This window comes from Thermobia domestica, chromosome 2, assembly GCF_964235325.1.
Source record: "Thermobia domestica chromosome 2, izTheDome1.hap1.1, whole genome shotgun sequence".
In the NCBI taxonomy this organism is placed as follows: Eukaryota; Metazoa; Arthropoda; class Insecta; order Zygentoma; family Lepismatidae; genus Thermobia; species Thermobia domestica.
The window spans coordinates 342,855,566-342,870,353 of record NC_137455.1 but is presented as its reverse complement, the minus strand read 5'-3'; the positions used below and the strand labels follow the sequence as shown (position 1 = coordinate 342,870,353).

General features: G+C 35.7%; 1 protein-coding gene across 2 annotated transcripts in view; it reads left to right on the top strand.

The window, feature by feature from the left end:
• Nucleotides 1-14,788, top strand: part of bru3 (CUGBP Elav-like family member bruno 3) — a 969,861-nt gene that overhangs the window by 38,382 nt on the left and 916,691 nt on the right. The window lies entirely within an intron of this gene.

Here is a 14,788-nt window from a genome sequence, read left to right as displayed (position 1 = left end):
ATATTGATCGAGGATTTTATTCACATGGATACCAGGAATTCTTATAAAGGTAAAACGTTACTTAAAGATGTAGTACTAGAACTGAAGAGTTATAGAAGAGAAAGTTCGTCGGGCTTTGCGGCCACAGTGTTTGTACGATAGCAGTAACAAAACTGGTAAAGCTTGTTTCCGTAAACTTGCACTAGTAGATACGGTATTGCATTTCACTTAAAGGTGGCTCAGTGGTAGAGCTCTTACTTCTGGCGGCTGGGGTCCTTTGTCTGATCCCCGGCCAATTAAGTTTCTGGTGGACCACTTCATGTCCGTGGATTCTCTTGGGGATACTCTCGTCTCCTCCCAAATTCTCATTTTACCAATTATCCCATCATCATTCGTTCGTCTTAATCATCGTCATCCTTAGGATAAAAGTCATAATCATGGGACGTTAACCGAAATATTCATTTCATTTTTTGCATTTCACGTATGTGAGAATAACTTAGATTCATATTTAGTAGCGTAGTGCGATTTTCTGCCTTTGTTCAGTATTCTGAATAACAATTCCATTATTGTTAATATTCTGTGTTGTTCTTAGATCATTATTGCGTTATTTCTATTAATGCATTATTCTTAATCCATTATTATGTTTAATCAGGGGAAGTGACGCTATCATAGCTTCCTTGCATTCTACTCACATATTCATTTCCGAGATTTTTAAAAAGAAGTTCGGTATACTAAGTCCCTTCTTTATTTACCCTGTTTGTCCACTTGTTCGTCCCTCCGGGACATAAAATCTCAAAAAGCTGTTTGATGAATTAGCATCAATTTTGGTCGAGATGTACAGAGTGGTCCGGAAGTAGGCGTACCCCCCTTTAGTTTCAACATATAATGTTAGTTATGGTAGAATGTCTGTACACAGTTATCTTGAAGTCTTAAGAGTGTTAAGAGTCATAAACATCGGTTTGATCACCATCCATGTCGTAACACAGCTGAATTCTGCGCCAAGTTCTCGCAGATGTTTTGCGGAGATCTTCCGGAGTCACAAGGGTGAAGGATGTGTTCCACATCTGCTCGTAATTCCTGCGTTCTGTGATATTTTAGTGTTTCTTACTTGTCGCTTTATGAAACCCCAGAGAGCATTGTCTGGTGTCATCGGATCGGGACATCTTGGAGACCAGGCAATGGGAGCTGGTGAAGATGTACAACCTCTTCCAATCCAGCGGACAGGAAACGTCTCACTCAGGTAATTGCGCACGTGAATCGCGAAGTGCGCTGGTGCTCCATCCTGCTGCATCACAATAGTGTCTTTGATACCATTTTCTTCTAGTTTAGACTCATTAAACATCTTCAGGTAAGAATGTCTATTAACATTGTCCAATTAGGGGTACGCCCACTTCCGGACCATGCTGTAGAGGACCAAATATTAAAAACAGAGTTCTTTGATGGCGGTCGGTAATATTCGAACTGCAAATGGTAGAAATCAACGGTTTTTCGTTTTAACATTGATCACTATAGAAACAAATGGTAATAGATAGCGATAAGCTGTTTCCTGCAATCGTTAAGCGTCTCAAAATTACATTTCCATCCTTAACTCTCTACTGTAACCAAGAGGCAGAAATCCACTAGGACTCCCGGTTTCAATATTGACCTGCATGGAGATGGTAAAAAGCGTTTTGTTTTTGAAAGAATAGGTATCATCTATTTTTAGCGCTTAATTCAAACAGGAAGTGACAGAAATTAATCTCTTCCAGTTTCAAAGTTAATCACTATAGAATAAAAACAGTAACAGTTAACGACTAGCTGTTCTCTGCAATCAATTAAGCGTCTCAAAAATACATTCTCTGTCTACTGTAATCTACCTACTAATCCCAGAAATGGTGGAAATCTACTACCATTTCCGGTTTTAATATTTATTGAAAAAAATATCACTCCATTAATAAATCTTAACTATAATAAAATCGTCTTCATTGTCAACACTAAAGTTTCTGAGTGGGGAATGGAGAGTGCGGGGAATTAAATTCTTGATTCGTTTAAAAAATTAAACTTAAATTTTTACCTTGAGTACACTGTGACAAACCAAACTCTTGTATGTGGTGTACAATTGAAAGACTGCTACTTGTTCCTTAAAATTAATGTCTGTCAATAATGAGCACGCATAAGAACGTCACGCCTTCTCTATAGTAAGTTTTAGTAGGATGATTAGGTAAGCAGAGTGGACTCAACTTATTCAGTTATGTATTCAAATATTACATTGGTGCTAAAAAACACCCTGTTTATAAATGCTATAAAATATTTATAGCACTTTAATTTGCTGAAGAACTTTGAAAAAATGTATTGCTTTTGCTTCTTCTTCTTCTTCTTCTTATCTTTTGCGAAAATCCAACATATTCGATTAACGGTGCACAAGGGAACGTTTCTTTTGGGAAAGCTTTGACATAAAACTGACGTCGAACATCTACCACCAAGTTTTTCGGGTAATCTCTTGCTTGTAGCCTTGCGAAACGTAGACCCCCTTAATCCCTCCTCCCTCCCCCTCTCGGAGACGCGAACGCGCAGAAGGATTCTTGTCGAAATCCCCTAATCGGTGTTTCTAATGTTCTCCTTTTTTTCGTTTTCTTTACTCTACTTCTGTCAGTTTCTACACTAAACCTTGTTCTAAGAAGATGTTATTCTGTTGGGAGTTTAAAAAAAAGACACACGGGGCGGAAGAGGAGATGAGAGCACAGGTATTAGACCAAAAAAAAAAAAAAAAAAAAAAACACCTGAGCACCATTTCTGTGATACCATTTACCTGGAAAAGGCTCAATTTTGGATCCTTTTAAGGGCCATCAAAGTTGCATTTTACAGATTAATTTTCAATTCAACAAGCTTTATCAGATTTATGTTTATATATATATAGTTGGTTCTCTTGGTTCCCATTTGATATTTTACACTCAACATTTGTCCTTCTTTATTGACTGTTACGTATTTATTGGAAACAGATTTGATATTTATTCTTAAATAATAGCAATACTAAATCAATAAGTGTTATAAAACTTTTATAGGTCCTTCTTCCAGTTTTCATGAAGAATTCAAATTGTTTACGATAACTTTCGGATCATATTTCTAATTTAACATAATTTCTTATCACATTAAATAAACTGAAATAACGTGACATAAAACACTTTCTTTGCTAGAGTTTTAAGAAACACTTTCTTTGCTAACTTTCGGATCATATTTCTAATTTAACATAATTTCTTATTACATTAAATAAACTGAAATAACGTGACATTAAACACTTTCTTTGCTAGAGTTTCAACGAAATGTTGGTAAAGATGCTGTCAAAATACTATTATTGAAGTACGTGGAATATGACTGATTTTATTGATTGTACTTTAATGATGAGATATAATGCCAATGCATTGTCAGTGAATCGTTGATATTTTACTGGGAATTCTTAAAGTGGCAGATTATCATCATAATTTCAAGTAGGATAGATAGTTGGTGTTGTTTAAGTTAAATAGCACGGCATTTTGTATTTTATTGCCATAGAGGAGACAGTAAGAGAAGGTCTCTGACACTCACAGCGGCGTTGCCACTATTAACGTGTCAAGACCTTTCCGGACATCTATAATGGCAGTTTTTTTTTTTTTTTTTTTTTTTTTGTAAAATGGTGTAAAACGGAGTGACTGTGGTTGACAACACTAGCACCAAAGTAGGAGCTGCATTTATCTTCCGTACGTGGTAAAAAAAATAACTTTAGGAACCATCTTCTGATGGCTCCTTTATACGTAATAAGAAAAATTGTCACGAATCTTTCTTCGTAACAATCAGTGATTCATATTTAATTTTAAAACAATAACATACATTTTCCCGGCCATAGACAAAGGACACAGAAATGAAGTTAATAAACAAGTTAATACTTGAATTATGTGTTAATAAAATATTAATTCAAATCTGTGAGGTTTTATCTAAAATAGAAACTTTGTGAAGGGTTTATATTTCAGTTTAAGCGTGTACTGGATATCCTTACAATCTTAGATCCTTTCTCACCGATAGGTATTTCACATTGACTGAGTGTGTTTGTTCCTTGCTTGTTCCTACTTGATAATATGCAACCAAAACTTTACAGAAGAAGTTGCTCGATGTTGCTTACTATTACAGTAAATCGCATCAAAGTTATTACTATTGGCCCTCTTTTTGGCAACACAAACGACAATTATATATGTAGTTTTATCCACCCCTTGTTCACTTCAAACTGACTTTTCTCAGATACTTCACTTCCTACTAACTGTATTTCACATAAAGCATTTCTAACTGAACTTTTCCACACAGTGCACTTTGCAACAGACTATCTTCGCATAATTAACTTCAAACTGGATGTTCTCAGATGGTTTACTGCCAAGGGCGCCGATCTTCGGGGCCGGGGGCCTAGGACCCCAATGCTCATGTGGACCCCTGCACTTTTATGAATATGTATTTTTATATGTTATATGTCTCGTTATATGTTTTTTTATGAATGTACAATATTTGCATAATTTGAATTCAATTTCTTTAAATCCTCATATATACCTTCTTATACCATTGTCTGCAACCAAACATACATCTGAATGGACCAACCAAAGTTCCAGAGAAATTGGCACCCTTGTTTACTGCCAGCTAACGTTTCTCTAATAGAGTACTTTAAACTGACTTTTCTCACATAGTGCACTTAAAACAGTTTACATAGTGCACTGACTATCTTCGCACAGTTTACTTTAAACTGAATTTTCTTTCATTATTCGAAGTCTTGATTCAATGTCTAAGACATACACTAGTGTGAAGAACTTTCTTAATGATTGCAATATATTATTTAGACTTTCAGTAATAGGGTAGTCATAATGTGTGTTTAATATACAACATCTTGAAACGAGATTTATAAAGGATTTTTTTTTAATTTAAGAAGAGATACGTGGAGATGAAAGTGATATCAGAAGTACCAAACTAATTATCTCTTTGTCTTCTTATCAGATGCACTTTATTGTATTTAGTATTATCTTCCGCACAACTAATGCGTTTAGATTAACACAACAAAACTTAAAATGTGGAGAGATGGGCATATATATATATATTGTTTTCTAAAAAATAGGGAGTTAATTTTGCAACTTATTAAGACCAAACTGGATAGCCCATAAAGGGATTTTTTTTAAAAGGTCCTTGTAATAGGGGTAAAAGAAAACAACATTTGTAATTGTTTGCAACTAGGCTCGAGGAAAAGCAAGGTAACACGAGAAGATAGGGAATGAAAAATTTATCATCCAAAACCACCTTCTTGCGAGCAGTTTTCTCCTGACTGTAATGAAGTGGCAGAGCAAAACAGAGGACTTGCTGGGCTGAAAACGGGGTGGGGATGGGAGGGAGAAAGTAAAGAGAAAAAGAAAACGCTTTACAAATGAAGATGGTGGCGAAGCAGCAAAAAGAAGGTGTCTAAAGGGATGTAGCGGGGGACGGGGAGGGGAGTTGAAAGGTATGAGAGAAAAGACACCCCCTCTCTTCTCCCATCCCCCTCAAGGAAAAAAAACAGCCGCTCGTCGCTTTTCGCTCGTAAGAACTCATTATTTCACCTCTACAGAATCTCCTCCTCTTTGGGCCTTACTCCCTTGACGTCATCTTACGTGTTAAAGCCTCCCCTCCCACCCCAAAACCCTTTTACTTGCATCGATCCAAGAACACAAAAAGCTTCCAGAAAAAAAAAGAGGAAGAAATAGGGAAACTGTAAGGGGTTAGTAAAAGCAAAAGAAAAACTACGGGGAGTTATGAAAACTATACGTCTTCATCAGTAACTTAGTGTACTATCATTGCGCGGTACCGAGGGTGAAAAAAGAATAGTCCCAAGAATGCGTGATATGTAGGCTTTGCGAAGACACTAATATGACTTAGGAATATAGTTACTTTTGCCTACTTTTCTTGCATTATTTGTGTGTTTTAAGGGTGAAGATATGTTTGTGTTCATATATAAAAGGCTATCGAGCTTATACCACCGTTATGTATACACTTACAATGAATAATGAATGCGGGATTGCAGATTCGCCAGGATAAAAGTACGGAAGACTAGGATGGAACTCAGAAAGGAATAAATAAATAAATAAGCATAACAAAGGTTTTTTCTCTTGTTAACGTAAAACAAAATTTAAATATATTGCATACAAGGATAGCGTAAAAACCCAAACACAATTCACAATTGCGCTATCGTATGTTAGTTGCTCAGGTTTTACTGTAAATAATAGAGAAATTACTTCTTCTTCTCTTTTTTAAGAATTAAACGTCACCAAAAGATGATTGGTAGACTAAAATTAGGAAAAATTTTTGGAGCTATATATGAATCCTGTACACCGTAAACTTTTTTCGTAAAATTACAAAGAAACCTTGGCAAATATGTTGCTGAAATACTGACAGTCAAATTACAACCCTCTTTCACGTCTGTTTCACCTGACCCTGAAGAAGTTGGCGACAGAACCAATGGAACGATTGTCTCTTTAGAACTACGTACAACACATAGTACCTGAAAACAAGTGGTATACGTCGAGTTCTCGTCGTGAAGCTAAATCAACTAATCAGTAATTAGTAATTTTTTCTTATATACGCGTAATTTTAGCCATGTAATTAAGACTCATAAGGAATATGGTGGCCCTAATATTCTCTTGCTGGACGAAAGTTTGCCAAATAGTAAGGAAATTAGCCTAAGGTTTGTTACAAAGGTCAGACGTTCTCACACAATGCACTTTCAACTGATTTTTATCGCATAGTTTATTTTGAAATCACTTTTTTTTTTTTTTTTACATAAAATACACTTCTAACTTACTTCTGCCACATATACGACATGCAAGAGGCATTCTTCCCATAGTGCACTTTAAACTGACTTTTTTTCTCAGATAGTGTAATGAGAAGTGTAATTTACTCCTTGAACTCTGCGTCAACCTGCAATTAGGATATCGGCTCCTAGTTTTGCCAGGGAACATCCTGTGGGCACCTGGAAACGAGATTAGTTGTTGGACATTTCTGGGCTCTTTGTGGGTTATTGAAAGATAATTTTTGGACATCTAATTATGCTCTGTGACAAGTACATCCCATTAAAATCCATTGGAAATTCCGTGGATACCTGCATTATCCTCAAAATTTCTGTTTCAGACCTAAATGTAATGGGATGTCCGAAGGAGTTCGTGTGGGCATGTGTGCTGTGTAGCTATAATAGTATCCTCTATCCTCTGTTATGTTACTAATATCAACCCGGAGGATGCTGCGGCAAAGAGAAAAATACCTTAGTTCGCATATTATATTTAACAATAATAATTCATCAAGCCATGAATTCTGATAGATATATGAAAACAAATCAATTTAAAGCAACAATTGACGATACAGCAATAATGAGACAAAGAAGAGAGACAAGCACAAAATCTAAGTACTTACAAGAAAAGGACATGAATCTGTTAACGGGACTTCCTAATCAAACCTAGTCCATTCGATAAACATAACACAGATATGTTCATGGACAAAAAATTAGGTACCATGGGCAACGGAGTAAGTCCCTGGGACCCATTTACCCTGTTAGTATAAAGAAAATCGTAGACTGGCAGTGAAATATCTATTGCACCAACACTATTCATTGGAAAGTCAGGGTTTATGGTTCATTCTCTTCAGCATGAAACAAGCTTTCCAGAGGTACTATGTATTGGGCTCCTAACGTACTTGAACAGGGAAAACTGGGAGAATGTCGGGAAAATTCTCTCTAGAAAACCCTCCTATCAACTTTGAACCCCCCTGGAGTGGCCCCGGGTAAAAACACACAATTCAAATGTATCTAAAAAATAGTATAGGGGATAAGAAATGTATATACTAAGTTTTGTATTGATAGACGGAATAGATATAAGGGAAAAGCTTGTATATCAATACACGATTTCCCCTCATACTTATTCTGTCCAGCAATACAAAACTTGGTACACACATTTCTTATACCCTATACTATTTTTAAGATATATTTGAATTGTGTGTTTTTACCCGGGGCCACTCCAGGGGGGTTCAAAGTTGATGGGAGGGATTTCTGGAGGGAATTTTCCCGACATTCTCCCAGTTTTCCCTGTTCAAGTACATTGGGGGCCCCAATGCATAGCATCTCTGGAAAGCTTGTTTCATGCTGAAGAGAATGATTTATAAACCATGACTTTCCAATGAGCAGTGTTGAAGCAATAGCTATTTAACTAAGAGTCCACGATTTTATTTATACTAACAGGATAAATGGGCCCCAGGGACTTACTCCGTTGTCCATGGCACCTACTTGTTTATACATGAACATATCTTTGTTATGTTTGTCGAATTGGCTAGGTTTGATTAGGAGCTCTCGTTGAGAAGTTCATGTCCTTTCCTTGTAAATACTTTATTACATTTTATGCGTAATAGTGCTTTTTTCAGTGTATTCAGTGATCAACACTTTGTCATTTCTCTCACGTTAACGTAGAAGATTGAGATGCTGACTTGCACGTAAGAGTTTGAACCTGGAATAGTATCACGAAACGAACATTAATATATCAAAATCATTAAGTTATGAGTCCTTTGGTAACTTAATAATTATAAAGCTTTTTAAAGAATTTTATGTTTTATGAAATGTTTTAAATGCATAAATATTTGATTTCACGTAAACTAATGATCGCACTGGAATGCAAAATAATGTTGCTTTCAGTGGCGTAGCCAGGGTACTAGATTATGTCAGGCCTAGCAAACAATATTATATAGTTATTACTTATTTTTTAAAAAAATTTGGTAGACATAAAAATAAACTTAAAAATATTTTCTTGTCCGGCGTTCCGCTTACCCTTTGGAACGCAAAATCCTCCAAATTCAATTTGTGTATTTTATGGATTCTGTGTAAAATATACCATTAATGAGAATGTATTTGTATTTTGGGAAGAATGCAGGCCAGGATTAGAATTAGGAATTGGATATCTGGGCTTTCGGCGTCTATGACCATGTTAGCCAGTCACTAGGATTAGGATTAGGAATTAAATTTCTGGGCTTTAGGCATCTATGACCATGTTAGCCCGTCACTAGGATTAGGATTAGGAATTAGATTTCTGGGCTTTCGGAATCTATGACCATGTTAGCCCGTCACTAGGATTAGGATTAGGAATTAGATTTCTGTACCTTCGGCATCTATGACCATGTTAGCCTGTCACTAGGATTAGGATTAGGAATTAGATTTCTGGGCTTTCGGCATCTATGACCATGTTAGCTCGTCATTTATGAGGGATAACGTTTTTCGGTTGATCCCGCTATCCGATAAAAGGAAAGGAAGGAAGCGTCCTGGAACCTGTGTGAATCAAGAAAGTTCAGGAAAACCTCACTCAGGGTGGCTGGCCTGAAAAGGCTTTTACACTTTTTTGACCGAGTGTCTTCATCGGGGATCGAACCTGGGATCGCTCGTACCAAAGACAAGGATGCAGACCTGTAAATAGGCGATGGTCAGGGGGGAATTTCAGCCCATCTGAAACTTCAGTTATTTATTCGTATGTACGAATGTAAAGCAAACTCAAGCTAGCTTCCCAAAAGTTCACATCGGACCGGTCTGCATTAGTGTTGTAGCTACGGTCCTAGAGAAATGTGGCCAAATTGCACGAGCAAACTTATGTACGCTAAAACTACATCACTCCATTATAAATCTACCTTCCTTTCATTATTTAAGCAACTAGTTGACAACCGTTTCTGTTCAAAAATAATATAACTTTCCTTTTTACTACCAATAGAGCTTTCTGGTAACCAATAAACATAATGCTAAGATACCACATTCTTGGTAATAATGTCATAAATTTTTTAGTCTTTAATACAACTCATGAGCAGAATCATCTATCGGTAACTAAGTAAAAACAACGTATTTGAAGCCACTTTATAAACAGAACCATAACGACTGCATCTAAACCTAAGGAATACATTTGCACATTATTTTTTAAAAAATATATGGGGTCGAAACTACATGCAAGTAATATTTGCTCCGGACAATCTACCCAACAGAATTTTACTTTATATCATTTCTTACCAGGCCGGTAGCCAGCCTAAAAATGTAGGGGGCCGGTAGAAATTAGGGGGGCCCGATCCAACTATATTATAGTTATTTGCAAGCCTACCGTGAAAATTTTAGGGGCTAGCAAAAATTTAGGGGGCTTGGCCCCCTAGACCCCTTGTGGATACGGGCTTGATTCTTACCTCATTCTATCTCAAATTATAGTCTTGTTAAAAGCAATAAAGCTGTTCACCCATTTCTCTTCTGAAAAGCTCTGCATTCTTACCTACAGTTGGGATTAGACCAAATAAATATGGCTCTTTCTGCCAACTGAAGATCCTTATTCATAAGCAAAGTATTAAAATTTCCCATTTATACAGTTTTCAGAATATCGTCTTCTAAACCAAGGTGGGTGACTAAGATTTTTTCAACAAGACTGTGCATTCTAAATTCTTTAAAATAATAGCTTAATACAGAATAAAAGTACAGTTGACATACTAGTAGTACTTACTTTCACCAACAGGTGGCAGACGTAGCTGCCAAGTAGAAATACTCCAGTTGATGCTTTCTTGCTCCAATATTATTGCGTTTCTTCATTTCATCTGTACTTCAAACATCTTCACACTATCAGTGGGTTTCTCAAAGTCAAATTCTTCTCCTGCTTCTCCTGAAATCTCATCCTCAATATTACGGCACTCGTATTCTTGAAACTACAATGAAAACCTGTTAAATCACTGGTCATTACGTGGTTGTTCTTATTGCCATAGTATCATTGTATTAATAATATACATCATTATTAGTCTAACATAACAATATTGCTCATATTATAATTAATTATTAGTTAACAATGATATAGTGTCATCAAATTGCAGTAGCCCTCTCAACCCTTCCAGAATTTCTTCGCGTTAGAGCTTATGGTAGAGTAACCAAATGTTCTTTTTTTAACGGGTCTGTCTCCTTTTTCTCAAGAACTTGTTCGGTCAGTGTCCCGACAAAAATGTAAACAGGATGCAAAATGTCCCGTTTTCTTCAAAATAAGCGTGCAGTTGTTGGCTCGTGGTTACCAGTATAATGTCAAATTGCTATTTTAAACATATTACTTGCATAGAGTTCTACAGCTTTTTTTAAAAAAGGAAAGATCAATGGAAAAATGAAATTCAGTCATTAAAAAATATGACATTTAAGAGACAATTGATCCCTCTAAGCCCTGTTTATGTTAAATGCTAAAACGTAATGTAAAAATTAAAATAATCATAAGTTAAACAAATGAATAAATAAATATCTGGTTATTTTGAATAGCTAGGGACTTCTTCCTCTTCTTCCTTATGGTATGAATGACAAGATAACAAATACTACCGCATACCTAATGAAATATATCTAGGTTTGTCAAATTATACTAGTTTGATGAGTGTCCCTATTATATCTAGATTTATCAAACTATACGTTTGCTGAGTGTCCCACAGTGTATCTAGATTTGTCAAATTATACCAGTTTGATAAGTGTCCTTTTATATATGTTGATTTATCAAATTATACCAGTATGCTGAGTGTCCTGTAGTATATCTAGATTTATCAAATTATACCAGTATGCTGAGTGTCCTGTAGTATATCTAGATTTATCAAATTATACCAGTATGCTGAGTGTCCTGTAGTATATCTAGATTTATCAAATTATACCAGTATGCTGAGTGTCCTGTAGTATTTCTAGATTTATCAAATTATACCAGTATGCTGAGTGTCCTGTAGTATATCTAGATTTATCAAATTATACCAGTATGCTGAGTGTCCTGTAGTATTTCTAGATTTATCAAATTATACCAGTATGCTGAGTGTCCTGTAGTATATCTAGATTTATCAAATTATACCAGTATTCTGAGTGTCCTGTAGTATATCTAGATTTATCAAATTATACCAGTTTGATAAGTGTCCCGTAATATATCTTGATTTATCAAATTATACCTGTTTGATAAGTGTCTCGTAATATATCTTGATTTATAAATTATACCAGTATGCTGAGTATCCTGTACTATATCTAGATTTGCCAAACTATATCAGTTTGCTGCGTGTCCCGTTTTGTTATTCTCGAAATTTCATCACCCCAGCTTATAGTACGGAATGATGGTGATTTCTGGTCTAATAAGAATCAACCTCTGATTTGCAGTGCATGTGGCCATGAACTTTACGTATTAAAAGATGAAAGACAAAACCGTAAGACAAGCAGGTTGTTTCAATATAGTTCTTAAAGTTGAAACTGTGAAAAGATAGCAAAAGCAAAAGCAGCTGATTTGTGTATGTCGTTCCGTTCGGTTCCGTTGTAGCTTCTCCACAGACAAAGCTGTTGTTTTTGTTTCCCAGACGTACGTCTTCTCCCAGCGTTAATCGTTCTGTGCCGAATTAAACATGAGGCAACAGATGGGACCCGCATTTCTTAAGTAAACCAGGCTTTTCCTTTTCCCTTTGTGCATGAACAGAAGAGAAGAGAGGGTTTAAAAAAAAACGGGAAAAGAAAAGAACTCACAACTTAGCATCCTTAGCAAGCGGAGGTGAGGTGGGGGACTGAGGGGCGCTACACAAAGCAAAGGAAAAAAAATAGAACGTTAAGGAAAGAAAAGTCCCTCCTTTTTGACTATCAAATTTTGTGTGCTTACTTTTATGTGAATATAAGAAAAGTTTTCGTTTAAGTCTACACCTACTGCCATCATTCGCTACCACTTCCTCAGTACATAAGTTGGTAGGAGCTGGTTTTATATTTGTTTGATTCGACTTGAATGATCTTCTTTAGTACTAAAGGTACCGGTACTGTATAAGAACGATATTATATGTAACAACTGGGCCTTTACTTTATTGCCGGATCGGAACCACATCTATGGTGGTCATTTCTTAAACGGTGCCCCACACCAAGAATTTTATCGTATGGAAATTATTTTCCCATTATCTTTGTAGTGGTGTATCATCAAATTATATGCTTCTCTATTTAAAATTTTCGGACGACTGTTCGGGATTCGATGATGGGGATTTCTGTGGGGCAAGCAGAGTGCTCTAGTTGATTCTTCTTCTGACAGTTTCTTGTCTCACGTTTGCTTTATCCTTTTATTTTCAACTATTTGTGATTTATAGGAATTGGTCCTTTTCTCTGACTGTGCAAGAACTCAAAGGTTTACCGTTTTGTAAACGGTGTCCCACATAAGAAAGTTTATCCTAGAAAGTTTGTATATTTTTCAATGATATTTCATGCTATCTGTTTAGCATTTCACAATTTTTGAATGACTGTCTCTGACCCCAAGTCCCACAGGCAAGAATTTGATGCACTCTCTGACATTTTACTATCTCACTTGTTTTAATTAATCCTTTTATTTCTAACCGTTTGTAATTTGTAAGCGCTGGCGGTTTTTATCTTTAAAACCCTATATATATATATATATATATATATATATATATATATATATATATATATATATATATATATATCGGGTGTTTTAAAAATGGCGCCTGATATATATATGGGCAAATGACAATAGCCTCTTAACTTGTTTTTTACTGTATTTGTGTATTTTTCATAAAAAATTACCTTAAATGCTAATGATAATTGTAATTAACATTGCGGTTTCTATTTTCTTTTCTAGGTAAGTACCAATGTTGAGAAATTATTCCTTTAATTATGACCGACGACTATGGAAAACAAAGACCGAAAGAAGTAATAAAATCCTAGGAAATTCATATAAAACGATATTTGTATGTGAGTATTAACATTATCATTAATTGTTTAGTTTAGTATACCATAATTTGACTTATGAGTTACCTTTAGATACCTTATAGCAACAGTGACACCGTTAGTGTCGTAACAAATCTCTGCCGGGTACCAGTGCAGAAGATATTTGTGGACCCCATTAATTTAATTATTCGAATTTTCCTGGATAATGTTTTAATTTTTATTCTTATTTGAATAAAGGATTCTTCGAATATTCGAAGAACCAATTGTTCGATTAATAAGTTGTTCGAATTTTTACAGCATTACTTTGGTTTATTTCCATCTGTAGATAACAACACATAGCGGGCATAGGCAGATCCAGGGGTTAGTGATGGGTTGTTCCTTACGGAGTCGTTACAAAGTAACGACTCTTCTTGTGTGCTCAAAGGAACGAATATTGAAAATAACTCAAAGTACTTGGATTCATTTCGAAATCTTGCAGTCCAAGGACTGAAAAAGGTATACGTTTGAATTCGAATGTAAAGTTACATATATGATTCATGGAATCAATTCACAACTATATAAACAGATTGACAAGACTTGATAACGAAAACTCACACGAAATGGTAGACACAAAACACGTTGGAAGCTTATTATAGTGGATGCGTTCAGAAAAGAATCACGTACCGCTGTTGGTTGATTATTCTGTTTGTTTCTGTCTGTTCCGAAGGATATTATGTTAATTCACTTACATTCATGTTAAGTGGCCAATACAATTTAAAAAATATGTGTAAAATGCAGTGAAACATAGCCCTTAAGCTTTTCTTTTATTTAGCCTTCCTGCAGTTATACTATACACAATAGTATTGTTCATCAACCAATTCATAGCGGTTGTACGTTGGGTGTTCATTAAGGAAGGAAGAATGGAGACATCTATTTTCTTTTACCGCCACTTGCCTAAAAATATTCTTGCTTTTTCTTCCCTTCACTCCCCCGAAGCAGAATTCTACTTGATTGCTTTATGAATAGTATGCTGTCCAGGAGTGGGTCCAGGACGAACTTCTGGCGGGCGATGGGTTGTAATACTGCTATTTAGAGTTACTTTTAAGAGCTCCAAAG